Source organism: Myotis lucifugus, unplaced genomic scaffold (genome assembly GCF_000147115.1).
Source record: "Myotis lucifugus unplaced genomic scaffold, Myoluc2.0 scaffold_212, whole genome shotgun sequence".
Taxonomy (NCBI): Eukaryota; Metazoa; Chordata; class Mammalia; order Chiroptera; family Vespertilionidae; genus Myotis; species Myotis lucifugus.
Window position 1 is genome coordinate 2,015,494 of NW_005871260.1, and position 17,533 is coordinate 2,033,026.

General features: G+C 37.9%; 1 protein-coding gene across 2 annotated transcripts in view; it reads left to right on the forward strand.

The window, feature by feature from the left end:
• Positions 1–17,533, forward strand: part of RAP1B (RAP1B, member of RAS oncogene family) — a 45,724-nt gene that overhangs the window by 743 nt on the left and 27,448 nt on the right. The gene's annotated exons all lie outside the window — the stretch shown is intronic.

Below are 17,533 nucleotides of genomic sequence, written 5' to 3' on the forward strand. Positions count from 1 at the left end.
AGCCGGCTCCCGGAGGACTCGTGCCCGCCCCCGAGCCCCCGCGCTGGCCGCCTCGGTCCCTCCCGGGTGTGGGTGGAAGTTAGAACGGAGACCAGAAAGTTGTCTTTTGCGGAGACTCGGCTTCCCCCAGCCTGGAGCCCGGACGAGGGCCGTTCGGGGGAAACCACTCCCCGGCGCCCCGCGGGCTCGAGCCTGACAGGGAAAAAGTTTGCCTGGAACGGGGCTGGTCCGCGCCGTTTGTTGCGGGAAGTGGCAGGAGGGCGGCCGCGGAGGGAGCCCCACCTAGTCTGGCAGCCGCCGCCGCGCAGGGAGAAGCTGTTAAAGGGGCCTTTCCCTTCGTCAGCAACGGGGAGAGGAAATCCAGGAAGTTTGTCCTCTTTTTCGCCATCGCGATGTGTCTCATCCGAAAACTGGCTGTCAGCGCCTTGGATTTTATTTAAAACTACCCCGCAGTGAACCGGGCCTCCCGAATTTTTCCTATGGGGGGAACACACACACACACACAAACTGATGGCTTTCGGAGAAGTCATCCTTGCTAGTTTACGCAGATGGTTTGCTTTCCCATTCTCTCTATTAGTTTGGGGGGAAAAAACATGTTTGCCCTGTTTCTTCTGAGCCTAAGCAGTTCTGTTTTACAGTAACGGGAAATCACATTTTTTTTAACGGGGTAGAAAGTTGACACTGAAGGTTGATTTTAGTATTTTGGAATTAATTCAGTCCAACCGGATTTTAGTTTTGCTCGTGGTATGTAACATCTATGGAGTGTTGTAACTTAAAGCTTCTTGTAAATTTATTTTTAACACCCCCCCCCCTTTTTTTTGGTAATTAAAATGCTGTTTGGACTTGCTCAACAGAACCTTACCTTAGTGAGAAGTAACTTACAAAAAGGGAAGCCGTTCATTTAACTTCCAAGTTCATATCGCTCCCAAAAGCTGACTCTTTGAATAGTATTTGAGTCATAATAGAGTCATGGGACTTTCTTTTAAGGCCCGGAAAGAACTATTGAGATCATCCAGTCCCACCCTGTCATTTTTATGGAGGAGGAAACTGAGGCCTGGGAAAGATAACTAGTTAGTGGTCCTGCTGACTTTTAGGACAGAAGTCTATCCCTAATAGGGAACCTAGAGGAAGAAATGGGACGTTTTCACATTTTACAGAGAATAGCATTCCCATCACACCCAAGAAAAGGTGGGTGCCTCAGTCAAATAGTGTGGAAGCACCACTTGGGTGATTGAATTCCCACGCATTAAGAGAGGACATTGCCACTCAGGAAATTGAATAAGTTTAAAGACACAGAGCCCTGAATGATAGTTTTATTTGAACCCATCCGCGCTTTAAATCTCTGCACTACACAGTGTTTTTTCCTGCCATTTCTCGTTTGGCATTCACAATAAATTGTGAGGCTGCCCTATCTGAGGAATCCCCAAAGTAAATCTTGGAAATACATATAGCTAGTTCGATTGTAACATGTCATGTACCAGGATACAACCAAAAAGCCTAATAATAAATTGGCGTAATTTTTAAATGTGGTATGGGACATAAAAAGGAAAGCTCTTGTCTTTTGCCTCCCCCACCCCCACCTAAAAAGTCATCTCTTTTCCGGTCTATGACACATATCACTTCCTATCTTCTGTTATCTTTATGTGTATTTTTGTTACTTATTCCACTAAATTGTAAACTCCAAGGACAGGATGTGTTCCTTTTATGTCCCAAAGTACTATCATGATACCTTGCCCGTAGAGAATACCAGTTTGTTAAATGTAAGCACCATGAGGGTAGGGACTTTATTCCTTTCATTCTCCACTGTATTCTTAGTTCCTATAACCTTGCTGTGCACAACTATTTAGCATTTAGATTTAGGAATTAGTTGTAATGAACATTTCAAGAGAGGATATTTGAAAGAGAGCCTTGTATTCCTTCAAAAAGAAACATTTCCTCAATGGCTTTGGGAAACAAGTGTTTACTATAGAATTTCGGTATTTTCTCTTAGTTACATAAACGGAAGGTGAGCCCCTATAGTAAGGAGCTGTCTTGTAAGGAGGACCTAGCCAAGTGTAATAAAGAAGTGATCATAAAAAAACCTTGATCCATGTATATAAGAATCTTATTAAATGTATCTTACAGTTTAATTCCAGGTTGGTAGGCCTGTGCATAGATTGATAACATGCTAATTATACATGTTGTTTTAAATATAAAGTCTTAAGATTTGGATGAGAAACTGTTCATGTTCAGTTTTCTTTGTCTTTTAGTTGTAGGTGCTTGATAAATATCTGTAAAGGGAGTAAAATTAATCAGTGAAACTGGATCTGATACCAAGAGAATTTGGCTGATTTTACAAAGGTGCCCCCCCCCCAAGTGTAGTTTAAATAGACAAATTTATTATCGAATATCAAGATCTTATCAAGATCTTACTGATATGCACTCAAGTTTTCTTTAGGACTTAAAATAATGTTTTCTTGAGTGTGTATTGATAAGAGGGTGGATATTGATCTGTAATGTCTAGATTTAACTGCCTCCAGGAATAGTTTAGTATTTATGAACTAAATATTCAAAAGCTGTTTTTTTCCATCATGACAATGATGTCACGTGTTCAGTCTAGAAAAACTTAATAAAGATTGACCTTTCTTAAACTTTGTAAGGCTGTATAAGGTTGTGACTAAATAATACCTTGATTTTTTCCCCCCTACTATCATTTTTGAGGACTCTGTGCTAGGTCTTAGAGATTAGGCTCAAGTTTTACTTTTTACCTTTTCAAATTGAATTTCTTTTAGAAATTAAGAAAGAGACATTTTGGCTAATGTAATCATTCATTATAACCTTGAACAAGTCTTCCAATAAACAGGAGTACTTATCATGGCTTACCCTTGTGCTGAAAGCCTAATGTTTTTCCTGTCTTAGATATTTTGCACATGTATTGAAGGGATTAATTACCTTTTGAGGACTTAAGTCTTTTATTAGTTCTCTGGAAATCTCTTGAACAAAATGGAAACAGTAGCTACAAGGATGAATTTATACATTTGCAGTAAAGGCTGACTTGATATATATATATACAGAGTGGGGCAAAAATAGGTTTACAGTTGTGAATATTCAAAGCACCATGTTTATTCTTGTATCAGTTATTACTAGAGGCCCTAGGCCTGGCCAGCAAACAAGGCCAAACGGGGGCCTTCCAGCTGCCGGCCAGGGCCTTCCTTCATTCCGCACCTCCCCCTGGTGGTCAGCACACATCATAGCGAGCGATAGAACTCCCGATTGAACTCCCAAGGGGACACTTTGCATATTAGCCTTTTATATATATAGATATAGATTGTATTTTCCATACAAACAACTGTGAACCTCCTTTTGCCCCTATCCTGTATAATCTGTCACATATTTCATTGAACCTAGTTGAGCGCTGGTTTATAAAACCAATCCCTTTAGTTATAGATTTCTATTATAAAGAAGAAAGGTTATGAGGAACTCTTATGCTGCCTTTAAAAAATTTGAAGTCACTTTTTAAAATGTACCTCTAGCCCTAACCGGTTTGGCTCAGTGGATAGAGTGTCAGCCTGCGGACTCAAGGGTCCCAGGTTCAATTCCAGTCAAGGGCATGTACCTTGGTTGTGGGCACATCCGCAGTAGGAGGTGTGCAGGAGGCAGCTGATAGATGTTTCTCTCTCATCGATGTTTCTAACTCTATCCCTCTCCCTTCCTCTCTGTAAAAAATCAATAAAATATATTTTAAAAAATAACAAAATGTACCTCTAACAAAAAGAATACATCCTAACCCTGGTTGTTTATTCCTGATGTTAGTCAAATTAAGGGTACACAGCAACTGATTATTATTTTCAGTAGCAGTTTAGAAAGAACTTTTGCTTTGCATCAGTAGAGGCAAAAAATTTTAAACTCTATTTCCAAGGAGTCTAAAAACTTATAAAAGAAAGAAGTAAAAATTCAGGGGAATGAATGTACCAGATTTTTAAATATTTAAATTATTTATCAAAAGTAAAATACATACAACATGAATTGCAGAATTTCCATCTGGTCTTTATTATACAGAACAATATTCTAGAGCAGTGGTCGGCAAACTGCGGCTCACAGTCCACATGCGGCTCTTTGGCCCCTCAAGTGTGGCTCTTCCACAAAATACCGACTTCTGCGCATGGGCCATGAAGTTTCAGTCGCACTGTACATGTGCACCCGCACGTGGTATTTTGTGGAAGAGCCACATTCAAGGGGCCAAAGAGCCGCATGTGGCTCTCGAGCCACAGTTTGCTGACCACTGTTCTAGAGTATTACCATGCTTTAAATTGTTTCATTTATATGAGGTGCTTGAGTACTAGGAATATATTCATTTTTAAATTAAGAATTTTAGTCTCTCTGACCATATAGAGTAATTTTCTGACATTCTTATTTTGAATTTTACATTGAGCTGGTTCCTTAAGGTTACTACCTTTGTAGTTATGCTACTTTATAATTTTGTAGTCCTGTTACGATACACACTCTATCAGTGAGGCCTTTTAAATTTAAACTGGATTCTGATCTCATGAAATAACTTGTTAGGTAATCTTTTCCAGTGTTGGGGGTTTAAATGGGTTTTTTAATATTGTACAAGTAGACTGAATAAAAATGATAAAGGAAGAGAGAGCATCTGTTAAAAGCAGTTATAAGTTATTTTGATCACTAAATTGCTGTCTTAGAATCATCACTTTTACCAGTGAGCTGATTGACCCATTGGTAATCCATTGGTAGATTAGCTGTATCTGTTGCTTTCTTCTTAGTCTTGTGGGAAGGGAAACAAGATCAAAGAAAATCTGTTCTGTTCATTTAATAGCAGTTTTTGGCCAAAGCTTCTGGAGAGGAAATGGAAAATGTTATGTAAAATAAAATTCTAATTATCTGTAGCTTCTAAAATTTATCCTTCTCATTAGAATATTTTTTAAAGTAACTTTATCCTAAAAAAAGAAAAAAAACTTGTGACTTTGTAAAAGTTTTAGTTAATGGGACTGAGATGATTAATAAAGACTACTAATATAACTTCTTTTCATTTAATGAATAGATTTTAGGTGTCAAAATCGTATATATATTGCATCCAACTGTTACCTTGTGTTTTAAGATTGCAGTGAGAATATTACTGTTACTACATAGTTACTGCTTCTAAGATTATAGCTTCTGCTTCTAAGATTATAAATTATTAGTGATATTAAGCACCTTAGCAACAATAGCAAAACTCAGGAATCTCTCAAGAATCTTGAATTCTGTACTGTACAGATAGTAAGGAAGGATAGGGATGGAGTATATAAATGTGTGTATTATTTTCTTCTGCTCTTGAAATTGTTAAACTGGGATATTGCACTGAATTTGTATTGGTAGGACTGGTTGAGTTTCCAAATACGTTTGTCTTTCTAGTTTTCTTATTAAAGTGTTTAGAATATGAAAAAGTATAAAGAAGAAAATTAATATCACTTGTAATCCTACCAGTACAATGAATTTTTAGGCCAATTTGTACTTCCCTTTCTGAATCTTTCCTACCTCCTTGCTTCCTCAGTGGGAAAGATGACATATACTAGAGTTGTTGAAGGTTAAATCGAGTATTATTCATAAATGTTTATAAAAGAATATATTAATGTAGTATTACTTGTGTGTTTTTTAAAATATATTTTATTGATTTTTTACAGAGAGGAAGGGAGACAGAGAGGGATAGAGAGTTAGAAACATTCATCAGCTGCCTCCTGCACACCCGCTACTGGGGATGTGCCCGCAACCAAGGTACATGCCCTTGACTGGAATCGAACCTGGGACCCTTCAGTCCGCAGGCCAACGCTCTATCCACTGAGCCAAACCAGCTAGGCATTACTTCTTATTATAAAGCTTTTATTCCCCTGTAGCATTGCTACTCCCAGTTGAAGTTTACTTGATTATTTGATTTTAAGATTCCCATTAAGATATGAATGAAAAAATAATTGTGATTGTGAAAAGCTTAACAAATGAATTATCTAGCTCAATGATTTTCAAAGGTCGAAGGAATCCTAGAGATTGCCTAGACATTTTCAGGAAGTCTGCAAGCACAAAACTATTTTTACAATAACACTGAGACGAGTTGGTTATGGCTCAGTGGTTGAGCGTCACCCTATGAACCAGGAGGTCACGGTTCGATTCTGGCCAGGGGCACATGCCCGGGTTATGGGCTTGATCCCCAGTGTGGAGTGTGCAGGAGGCAGCCAATCAATGATTCTCTCTCATCGTTGATATTTTTATCTCTCCACCCTCACCCTTTCTCTTTGAAATCAATAAAAATATATTTAAATAATAATAATACTGAGATGTTTTTTGCCTTTTCCATGTGTTGACATTTGTATCAATGGTGCAAAAGCAATGGTGGGTAAAACTTCTGGCACCTTAGAATGAATCAGGTCAGAGCACCACACTGTTAGTAATCATTATATTCTTCACTACCATGCACTCACAATTTAAAAAGCAGAAACAGCCCTAGCTGGTTTGGGTCAGTGAATAGAACGTCGGCCTGTGGACATGCCTGGAGTTTCGGGCTCAATCCCCAGTAGGAGGCAGGCAGGAAGCAGCCATCAGTAATTCTCTCTCATCATTGATGTTTCTCTCTCCCTCCCTCCCTCTCCCTTCCTGTCTGAAGTCAATAAAAATATTTTTTTAAAAATAAAAATTATCAGTTTTTTATTGTTTTTGTTATTGTTGTTAATCTTCACTTGAGGATATTTTTTCCACTGCTTTTCAGACAGAGTAAAAGAGAGGGGAGGGGAGAGAGCAAGTGAGCAAGAGAAACTGATGTGAGAGACAGACATCAATTGCTTTCCTCCCCCATGTGCCAGGGATTGAACCTGCAACCCAGGTATGAGCCCTTGACCAGGCATCAAACCCCAGACCCTTTGGTGCTCGGGCCAACACTAACCAGCCAGGGGGAAGAAGTAAACATTTTTAAAATTAAATCTCAACTCTTGTATACATCATTTTAATGTACTGTGACAAAATGGGAAGTATGCTTAAAACACTTTTTGCTGTCATGGTTGTCTCTGGGGAAAGCATTTGTGTGATTATTTGAGCTGCAAGTTGGACTGGCCATTTTTTTAACGAACACCATTTTTACTTGAAAGAATCCCTGACAAACTATAGTTATTTGGATTTGGATATTAGGCTGACATTTTTCTCAAAAATAAAGTGAGTCTGTTGCTTTCAGGCAAAGATTGACAGTATTTATGGCCAGTGATAATATTGGAATTTTTGAAAACTTGTATCAGCCACTGTGCTCTTGACAGCTTCTCATTATTTAAAAAGATTCTTTTGATGATGTTGGTGATGTTAATAAGTATGTTTTTGTTTTTAATAAAATGTAATGAAGAGTGTCAATATTTGAAGATCTGTGTAACTCTGTGAACCAATATTTTCCAAGTGACTAAGCATGATATTACAAAATCATGCATAGATAAGAAATTTTTCCACAGTTCTACCTAGACCAGTGGATTTTAATGTTAAAGAGAACATCAAGTTTATTGATACGGTTTCTTATTTCAATATATTGCAACCAGTTGTCGAGTTTTGGTGTAGTAGTAAAGGAAAATATCCACAATTATCTGAAAAGGCTAATAAAAGATTCCCACTATCTGTCTGGTTATTCACTTTTTTCTTTTTTATTACTCATTTTTCCATGCTGTGCTGAATGTTTAACATCATTTTTTTTAAAATTATTTGTTTATTTATTTTGAGGGGAAGAGAAGAATAGGAACCATAGATAAATGTGAGGCAGTGTTTTCATGTGCTTTTATCTTGAAATCTCTTATTAATATAGAAACATTTTAAGTTCAATTCTTTTGCAGTCTTTTGAGTGTCCATTCCACTTTTAATCACAGTAATAGATTAGGTAATTGATATTTTTAAGCCTATTTTTTTGTTTTAATTCTTGTTTTGTACATCTGGTTACTCATAGGTAGATTGTATGTGTGTCCATTGGCATAATCTTAAAAGAGCAGTTTTGTTTTGTTTTATCCTCACCCAATGATATGTTTATTGATTTTAGAGAGAGGGGAAGGGAGAGAGGAAGAAAGAAATATTGATGACTGGTCATGTCCCTAATGTGCCCAGATCCTGAACAGAATCAATCCCGAAACCCAGGTATATGCCCCGATCAGGAATGGAACCTTTCGAAAGTATGGGATGACGCTCCAGCCAACTAAGCCACCAGGTCAGGGCAAAAAAGCAGATTTTTAGATAATAGTTGACTTGCACAGTTTTAGGATATGTGGCAGCTTTTTTATAGTGAAGCTATGGACTTTTTCCTATTGAAGTTTAATAATGTCCCTGTTTGACCTGAGAATTTGGTGTGTTGTCTGTCTACTTTCAGTAGATCCTTTTCCAAAACAAATGATAATGGATAATGTTCTTACCTTCTGGGAGAAAGCTTTTTCTTTTTCATGTTTATTTAAGAGTTGTAGCAACTTTTGTTAAACCATTGTTTTTATAAACCTCATGTTATAGGACAGTTCCAAATTTTAAAGGATTTTTAGGCTAACCTGCATTTGGTTCAAGTAATAAGTTGCAGATTATGAAAGAAGAAAGGTAAATTACAGTTTATACTATACTCAATTTCTTGGAAATTTAGCACCATTTATTTCCCTGAAGATAATAAAATTGGTGTGTTCTGTGAAGAATGAGGGTATTGAATCTGAGCATCACTATTTGATTACGGTTGACTTCAGAGAAAGAGAAAGGGGTGTAGAATGGTATAGAGAGGAATAAGTATAAAACTGCTAATTTAAGAGTCTGTTCAGGCAGTAAACATCATAGTACTCCTGCCTACCGGAGCTTAATCCCACAGGAAGGGAGGGAATTTAATAAGGAGCTTTAGTTCTCCCTACCTATAATAATAAAAGTGTAATATGCTAATTAGACTGGATGTCCTTCCAGACGACCTTCCGGACCAAGCCAGGGCTGCGAGGGAAGCCCAGGTCCCAGGTGCCAGAGGGAAGCCGGTGCCGGCAGCCGAGGGAAAGAAGGCCTATTCTTGCACAAATTTCGTGCATCGGGCCTCTAGTATTAAATAATTAACTGGTCAGCTGTTCTGTCCGTTCTGAATTAGGGAACATACTGAAATAATATTTTATGTCCAGGACATCCATATTAGTCACAAGATTACCCCTGCCTATTGCATATGCAGCTTTAGTTGCTAGTTTAAAAAATATGTTTTTATCAAATTTTGTCTGTTTCAGATTTTTTTATACTTAGGGTGTGTTGTTGTTTTTGTCTTCCATGAGCCCAGTCATCTTACTGCATAACCTTAAATAAAGAGAAGACAGAGCATTTATAACATTTTTCTATTGTTTACATGAAAGTGATGATGGTGAATAATAAATCATGAAGAGGTGGAAGGGGCAGTAAGTAGAGCAGAAAAGAGTGAAGATAGTGAGTAGGAGGGTCTCATTCTAAATGAACAGGGCTATAGCTGTTTAGAGTTCTGGTTTGAACAGGACTGATAAACACTTTGAAAAGTACTTGTGGGGGGCGGCTAGAAAAGCTTTATGGGGGGAAAGGAGTACCTATGTAATACTTTCAACAATAGGATTTTTTTTTTTTTAAGTAAAAAGAACAAGCTGGTGGGGTGGGGGGGAGAGAAAAGCACTTGTGATGCTTTTGTGATCTTTTCCTCTAGAGGGTCCTATGTAGGGGATAAATTGGTATTATCTATCTTAGAGATTATGGTGTTAAAGTTTCTTTACTAAGCAGGATGAGTTGAAAGTACTTTTGCTTTTTTTACTTCCCAATAGGTCGTTATGCACTTTTCTCTGCTCAAAGTGTACACATTTCATTTTACTCATAAGTTTTAGCTGATTTTTTTTGAGCATGAGAGGTAAATCTGAAAAATGATGTGCTAATTTTGATTAGTTGCTAGACCTTTGATTCCACCCTGTTATCTTCAATATAGCATGGTTAGTGGTAATAACTTTGACCTGGGTGCCCTAAACTTCCATTCTCTCTCTGGCACTGGCCGTGAAATCTTGAACAAGTTAACTCCTCTCTTTATGTAGAAAAAGTTTAAATGAATGGGTGTTAAGGCCTTTCGGAGCTCTAAAATCCTGTATTACTGTGATGTTGCCCTTGATAAAGCCGGCAGTCATCTGCTGTCTGGACTCCTATAGGAGCTTCCTTACTTGTTTATTCCATTCTTGTCCTTCTTTTACCTCAGTCTCCATTCAAAAGACAGTCCTCTTTTAAAAATGTAAATCAGATCATGTAATGCCCTCCAGTCCCAGTTTCCTCCCAGTGACTTAAAATAAAAACCAGATTCAATTCTTGCTTATTATTTCATTAGTTTACCTCCTTTCACCAAGCTCTAGATATACTGCACTTTCATTTTTAATTAAGTATAGTTGACATACAATACTGGACTTCTTTCTAATCTTGATTGGGGTCCTTTATGACCTTTTGAGTTTTGGTGCTTACACCTAATCTTTCTTTCCTCAGTTGTCTGCAATTCTGCCCCAGTCTCAACATTGGATCTCAGCTCAGATGTCATATCTACAAAGTTTTTCCTGATTATCTTATATAAAGGAGCATTCTCTTTTGTTACTCCCATAGTTCTTATCACACTCAATAATTATATTTGCTTGGCTGGTGTGACTCAGTGGTTGAGCATTGACATATGAATCAGGAGGTCCATGTTTGATTCCAGGTCAGGGCACGATCCCCGGTGGCGGCATGCAGGAGGCAGACGATCAATTAATTCTCTCACCATTATGTTTCTCTGTCTCTCCCTCTCCCTTCCTTTCTGAAATCAATAAAAAAATAAAAATAATTACTTTGTTTCTCAATTTATCCACTCTTCTCCTCTAAATTATTTGTTTCAGTGGGACAGGAACACCTTGTCACTTTTACACCACAATCTCAAATGGTTACCCAGTAACTGGCACATAGTAAGTGCTCAAAGATTATTTTAGTTGAAAGAATACGTAAAGTGTTCAATGGTTTGTTTAGGCTACCTTTATACAGTTTTAAAGTGTTGTGCCTGTTTCCGACTATAATTCCTCATTTAGAGCATCTGTCTCTTGAGGACTCCTTCATCTAACTGCAAGTTATTGAGAGCTAGTTCTCAGTTACCGTTGTAGGATTAAATTGAAAACTTAGACACAAAGGGTTCATAGCAAGGACATGAAAAGTTCATGTGAAATGTACTAGTAAATAGTTTAAAATAATTTAGTCCCCAAATGAGTGCTTATAGAGTCAGAGAAAGAACTAAAAACTCTTAGGTTCTCACAGTCCAAGAAGACTTTAAAAATAAGGTGAGAGCCCTAACCGGTTTGGCTCAGTGGATAGAGCGTCAGCCTGCGGGCTCAAGGGTCCCAGGTTCGATTCTAGTCAAGGGCATGTACCTTGGTTGCGGGCACATCCCCAGTAGGGGGTGTGCAGGAGGCAGCTGATCAATGTTTCTCTCTCATTGATGTTTCTAACTCTCTACCCCTCTACCTTCCTCTCTGTAAAAAATCAATAAAATATATATTTTTAAAAAATCAAAAAAATATATTAAAAAAAAATAAGGTGAGATCTTACATGATATTAAAGGGGTATGTAAATTTTAGGCTAACAGTGAATCTCGCAAAGTATGTTCAAGGGAATGTGTTCCTGTAGTAGATATCCATGAAATGGATTATAGGTCCATAATCCCTCACCTATAACCCCTTGGTGCCAGGTATTTTGGAATTCAGAATTTTTGGGAAAGATCTGTTCTGAATTTTGTTAAGATTAATCAAGCACTTAATATTTCTAAAGTGAAACATGAATAGTCACACTAAATAGGATACATAAAAACTATAAATAGTTTCATAGTACTTAGGTGAAGTTTTGCTGTGTATAAACTTTATATCAGGTCAGGCTTTGTCACCAAATTAGTTGAGAAACTTTCAGGTTTCAGAGATTTTAGGATTTCAGAATTCCTGAGGTCCAAAATCATTACTTTGTGTCTTTGGGAAGGACATGGAGGCCTGAAAAATGTTACTTTAAAGCAACATTGCTTTTAGCTTAGAAACAGTCTCTACCAAGGAATTATTTTTTACTCTGGTGGGGTGGAATGTACTGCTAAGGTGATGAGTATTTAAGGGTATGGGAGAACCACTTAATTCCTTAGTTATACACCAGTTAAATGTTTGGAAATAGTGAAGATTCATTTGTGTATATTCGTGCCTGGAAAATAGAAAGTATTTTTTTTAATGTTCAATGATTGAGAGCTCATATTTTAGCCACAATTTCTTCTTGATAAATTTTTAAAGTCTTATAAGATTCCATGCCATTTTTTTCTCTCAATTGATAAGGTTTCTAAGGATTATATGATACATTTAATTATGAAGTAAGAGTACAATAGAATATTAGAATAGGAATATTACAGGTTTAACATAATCTCTCTTTTAAAATCCATAATGGAATCACTTGGTATTGACAGAATAGAAGTTAAATATCTGAAAATACTCTTCTGAAGCAGGATTGCAAGAAGTGCCTGCCTACTTTTTGTGTTTTCTCCATATGCTCTGCTTATTCTAACAGCCTAATTAACATCCAAACTTCAGTTATCATTGCCCTTCTCCATTCATTTGGTGTTACTAATGTCCAAGAATGCAAATGTATATGTGCTACTGTTTTCTTGTGGGAGTTTTTTTCTTTGATATTGTTTTTTTTGCATATCTCATTAAATTGCAAAGACAGGCATTTTTCAAAGCTACTTTTAAAAAAGTACTTACCTAACAATTATCAAGTGAAATAGTGTATGTGAAAGCCAAATATAAGCATTATTTATGACTTCTAATGTGTGGCATGTTTTAGATTTTTCTAAGTGGTTTTATTTTCCTGGATATTAAGTGCATTTTTGAATAAACTAAAGAGGGTAGAGTATAAAAAGAAGAACTGTTAAATTAGTTAAAACAACTTCACAAAAAAAAAATGAGTTGCACAAGCTAGTATGGGCATTAAGCAGCTAGCATAAACTGCTTAGATTAAGATATTAAAATTATTCAAGAAAATTATGGAAAGTACCTGGGCTTCCACTGTTTTTTTTTAAGTTGGTTAATTTTTCTTCTCTGAACTTTTGGTGGGTTTACTAGGGAATTTTCCATTAGTAATGTCCTGGTCTTGAAATTTTATTTAGAATGTAATATAGTCATGCAAATGATGAACCCACAACCTAAAATCATGACGTTTTTATTATGGTTTCAAATGCATTTGGGGGCAGTCATGTTAAGCTTTGTCATTTAATTCTGGTTAGGTTAACAGTAAAATGAGATAAAATATTTTTGTAGTAATTTGTTCCTTCTCTATTAGAAGACACTAATTGCATTTATTTCTGAATTTAGCCTCTGATTTCTTATACCTCTGCCCCAATAGCTCAGAAGCTATACTGTGTATGTATTTGCTTGAAATACAGGAAAACAAATATGTCCCACAATGAATGGTGATATCTCTGAGATTAATGTCATTATCTTATTCTGCAACCTATTCAGCAAACATTATTGAGCACTTTTGTATTAGTGTTAAATTCTGGAATCACAAATTAGGAGACTTGGAAAAGATATGGCTTCAGTAGGAACATAGATCTAGTCTTCTTACTCACAATAATGGTTATCCCTTCACAGTGGTGGGATCTCTTTTTTTCTGTGACTGTGGAAGCTAGCACATTATCAGCAGGTTATTTAAATTACTCAAGAATCTGCCCTGGCCCATGTGGCTCAGTCGATTGGGCATCTTCCTGTGCACCAATAGGTTGTCAGTTCGATTCCCAGTCAGGTCACATGTCCGGATTATGGGCTCCATCCTAGTAAGGGGCATGCAGGAGCCAGCCGATCGATATTTCTCTCTCTCTCCCTCTCAAAATCAATTTTAAGAAAGCAAGCACACACACACACACACACTCCCTACTATAATGAGAAATGTTACTAATGATTACTGCTTTCATCATTGAGCTAGGCTTCTGGGTCTTCAGATTTAAATTTGATATGACCTTGACACATCTCCTGCCGCTCATTCCCAGTAGTGACTGTTTTGCCACCTCTTCATGTACCCCATGCGTTGTTTCTTCCTGTCATGCCAGGGTGTGACCCATACGGGCCAGACTACATCTTCCAGAAACATAGTATCTTTGTTATATAGTGTTCACATTTATCTTTAGAGACTCACAGTGTCTGAAAAGACAGAATTAAATGAGTCTTGGCGGACAGCCTTGCTTTATATAAATGAAAGTGTCAGATCCTAGCTTTCAGTCTCCCTTGTAGCTAGGGTGCAAGTACTTGATGTAGGTCTAGCAAACAAAGGATTTTTCTAAAATAATCTGAAGGGAAACTGCCCTAATGGCATGAATGCTTTAATGTTAGACTGTTAACTATTTCCAGAATCAAAGTGGGCAGATTCAGTAGGTCAGATTTAGCTTTATATGCAAAAATGTACTTTACCCAAGATGTCCTTTTTTATTTTATCTGTAAAGTTGATGGAGTTTTTTTAGTATGTTGGGGGCTTACCTTTTTGCCATAGGTTACCCTGATAACACTACTTTATCATCCTCACGAATGGCCTTAACACATTAAGCGCCCAGTCAGTCACCAGTGACTGACACTATACTTTCCGACCGGAAGACAAAACAGGCTGGGCCCTTAACGTGTTAAACAACTAAATCTATTCACTGGTGAATAAGGTGCCTGTTGAATGAATGCTGTAAACATCACTATGCTGGAACCCAATCATTGTTTTTGGTAGACACTCTTCAAGCATTCAGGTGGACTATTCTCAGTGATTCCTTTCAGAGTTCTTTTGTGGGGTTGTTTTTTGTGGTTTTTTTTGCATATTACTTTGCAGGTAATTCATCTTTGTAATATTCAGACAACAGTGCTAGCTGTTTAAAAGAAGTATTCTACATTTTAAATAGCTAGCACTAGACGTTTTCAAAGGTTTTTTAGAGTTACAACCCTGGTTCTCCTTCCCCTAAAGCACAGTAGATATTGGTAATTGAGAACTGAATTCTTTCCCTTTGAGTCCAGAGTTGGTTTCAGAATCGTTCTGTCAACATAGGAAACATTCAAACTTTTGTTGCCAGTTGGGGAACTCTCCTTGTCCCCACTTGTTGCAGGGGACGTGGGCTTCTTGCAATGTCATAAGAAAAAGAATTTTCTGAGACTTGCACAGCAGGATATGAGGTACTGCAGAAAGCTTTCTGTGGAATCAAACCCCTGAGTTCCAAAGTCCCATTTCCCTTTGTCCCGCCAAGGAAGAAATCCAGCTGTGTCTTTACCAGGCTAGGATTAAAGCCATTGCCCAGAGTTTCCATCCCATGTCTGCACAGTCCAATCCAGCATCAGGCTAGCTTAGTTTGTGTTCCCAACTGCAGTCCTTCAATCCATTGCACTGTGGGATCCACAAGGCCATAGGCCATGCAGCCTCTAAGGCAGTGATGGCGAACCTATGACACGCGTGTCAGAGGTGACACGCAAACTCATTTTTTTGGTTGATTTTTCTTTGTTAAATGGCATTTAAATATATAAAATAAATATCAAAAATACAACTCTTTGTTTTACTATGGTTGCAAATATCAAAAAATTTCTATATGTGACATGGCACCAGAGTTAAGTTAGGGTTTTTCAAATGCTGACACGCCGAGCTCAAAAGGTACGCCATCACTGCTCTGAGGCCAGCCACATGGCTATGGAGGGAACAAACTCCTTTGGGGGATTATGTATTCCCAAATTTTTGTGGGCTTGCTGTGGCTCTGTCTCCTCTAGCCAATGATCTCTCTTCCCAGGTTTGACTGACAGGCACCTTCCCTACCTCACTGTGTTACCGCGCTTGCCTCCACCTCCCTTTGTTGGTTCCCAGGGGAGTGTAGAGCTGCAGCTTCCTAGTGAAGCTGTCCAGATGGCCATACTTATAATGTCTGGCCTCCCTTTTGCTCCTTCTTATTATTAATAGCTAGCTAATTACAACAGTAAAACCTGTAGATAATTTTTTAGTTTATTTGAGCCAAACTGTTGACAATTGCCAGGAAGCAAAATTTCAACGAATTGAGAAAATGCTCTAGAGAATGGCAGGTGTTTGTTTTTTTGTTAATCCTCACCCAAGGATATTTTTTCCATTGATTTTTTGAGAAAGTGGAAAAGAGATAGGGAAGGAGGGAGGGAGAAGGAGAGAGAGAGAAACATTGATGTGAGACATGGATTGGTTGCCTCCCACACATACCCCAACAGGGACCAGGAATCAAACCTGTCACCCAGTTACGTGCCTTTGAGCAGAATCAAACCCAGGACCCCCTCGGTGCGACACTCTAATTACTGAGCCACACTAGCCAGGGCCAGAGAATGGCAGTTTTGCATCTTATTTTATATATTCCATCAAAAGAGAAGACATAAGTCCAGCCACCGTGGTTCAGTGGTTGAGTGTCAGCCTATGACCCAGGAGATCACAGTTCAGATTCCCGGTCAGGGCACATGCCTGGGTTGCAGGCTTGATCCCCAGTAAGGGGAGTGCAGGAGGCAGCTGATCAATGGTTCTCATCATTGATGTTTCTCTCCCCCTCTCCCTGCCTCTCTGAAATAAATATAAATAAATAAATATATAAAGAACAAAAAAAAAGAGAAGACATAAGTGGGTTACATGAAATCTATTGGTGATAGATTAGGAAGGTGAGAGAAAGCAAAGTAAAGAAACTTTTGGGATTGGATAGAAAGAAAAATGATAGACATACTTTTTTTTTACATAGGTGGGTACAGGATGGTTGAAGTCAACAATAACAATAAATAACAATAATATTTGTGGTCTCATCTCTGATATGGTCCCTGTGCTTTGAGGGGTCTGGAAAAGGGAATTACTTTGACATTTCAAAGGTTACGTTATTGTAGATGCACAAAGACAATAGACAGGCTTAATTAAGGTGAAAATTGACCTTTGTCAGGGAAAATTCTAGCCTGGAACATGACTACCTGCCATAAATTGCTTTTAGTTGAAAAGTTTTAATTTCAGATCATCCTTTGTAATTATCTTAGGTCTCCGAGTGTGTAAGGCTACCATTCGGGCCTTCCCTGAGCTTGTCAGGTTTAGTATGTGGACCCTTTTATCCACAGTTCTTAACTTTGTAGTCCAGGTAACTTAATGTTTTGAGTTGGTGTTTGAGCTAAAACCCACTTGCTACCAGTGAATTAATGGACAAGATCTCCTTATCTCTTCCAGTCTGTCTAGCCTATAGGGCAGGCAGGTATCAGCAAATAGGCTTGGTGGACCATACAAGTCTCTGTCACAACCACTCAACTCTGCTAATGCTATTATGAGTAAACCATGGACAATATGCAATTGAATGGCTGTGTTTTGACATAACTTTATTTACAAAAAGATAGGCAGCAGATGGGAGTTGGCTTGAGGGCTGGAAACTGGTTTTGATTCATTCAATAATAATTGCTTCTGTATTACACACACTGTGTTAAGTTTTAGTTGTGCAGCAATTAACATACACAATGAGGTATTTAAGCCCTGAGTATTTTTATGCACATGGCAGATCCAAAGCAGGTTGAGG